We start from the raw sequence: 1,520 nt of genomic DNA on the forward strand, positions 1-1,520 counted from the left end.
CACCCCTGAGAAAGCCTACCAAATGCTGACCCCTCACCAAAAATGCTCAAGACTACTCCCACAGGGAATTTAAACTGCCCCACCCTCAGAGAACAGACACATGGTTTTCTGGTCTTCCTTTCTTGGCTCCTCTCTGGGGAGCTGGAAGGCCATTTGGGAGCATTGGTATCCATTAAACTTGGGCTGTTTCTAATTCAGTTTGATTTGGTCTAGTTCAGATTATTGCATTGGTAGAGAGACTTATCAGGGTACAGAAACTTTTCATCTGGAGGTCCGATCAAGGGGCTGTTTTTCTCACTGGCCCAGGGACTTGGGAAGAGACAGCAAAAGTAGATCAGAAGCTAAAACCTGACCAAATAGATGTGGGCTTCTCCCCATCTACTGGATTTCTCAACTTATTCCATCCCAGTTTGTACCCAAGCACTCCTTTCCATTTGTGTGGTCTTTAGATCCACCACCACAGCATACTTCAGGAAGGAGAGGATCTGAGAGCCAACTCCAGTGCTGAGGGGACCTAAGAGAAGGCAGAACAAGAAAAAAACAAGTACACAGTTAGCCACAGGAAAGATCAGACCAAGCCATCGAGACCATCCTGGCCACATTTAAAGGAAGAGATGGGCAGGAGCCAATGCAAGAATTCCTCCAAAAGCTTAAAAGCAACATGATAACACCAGAATCCAGTGATCATGCAACAGGAAGAGTTGAACACCATAATCCAGAAGAAGTAAAAGAAATTGACTTTAAACATAACATTATGAAAGTGATAGAGACCATTAAACAGGATGTGAAAAACTCCTTGAAAGAAATGAATAAGATATTAACAAAAAGTTAGAAGAAATGAATAAAACCCTCAAAGATACCCAAAGAAAACCAAGAAAAGCAATCAAACAGGTAAAGGAAACAGTTCAAGACTTGAAAAGTGAAATGGAGGCAATGAAGAAAACACAAACTGAGGGTTGGCTGGATATGAACAATATGGGTAAATGAACAGGAACTACAGAGACAAGTATAACCAACAGAATACAAGAGATAGAAGAAAGAATCTCAGACACTGAAGATACTATTGAGGAAATAAACACACTGATCAAAGAAAGCAGTAAATCCAACAAATTCTTAACACAAAACATCCAGGAAATCTGGGACACCATGAAAAGACCAAACTTAAGAATAATAGGGGTAAAAGAAGGAGAAGAATTACAGGTCAAAGGCCCAGAAAATATATTCAACAAAATTCCAGAAGAAAATTTTCCCAAACTAAAGAAGGCTATTCCTATGAAAATACAAGAAGCATACAGAACATCAAATAGACTGGATCCAAAAAAAATCCCCTTGCCATATAATAATCAAAAAAACATACATAATAAAGAAAAAATATTAAGTGCTGCAAAGGAAAAATGTCAAGTAACATATAAAGGTAAAAATATCAGAATTATGCCTGTCTTCTTTATGGAAGCCATGAAAGCCAGAAGGTTTTGGATAGATGTGCTGCAGAAACTAAGAGACCATGGATACAAGCCCAG

This window comes from Microtus ochrogaster, unplaced genomic scaffold (genome assembly GCF_000317375.1).
Source record: "Microtus ochrogaster isolate Prairie Vole_2 unplaced genomic scaffold, MicOch1.0 UNK43, whole genome shotgun sequence".
NCBI lineage: Eukaryota > Metazoa > Chordata > Mammalia > Rodentia > Cricetidae > Microtus > Microtus ochrogaster.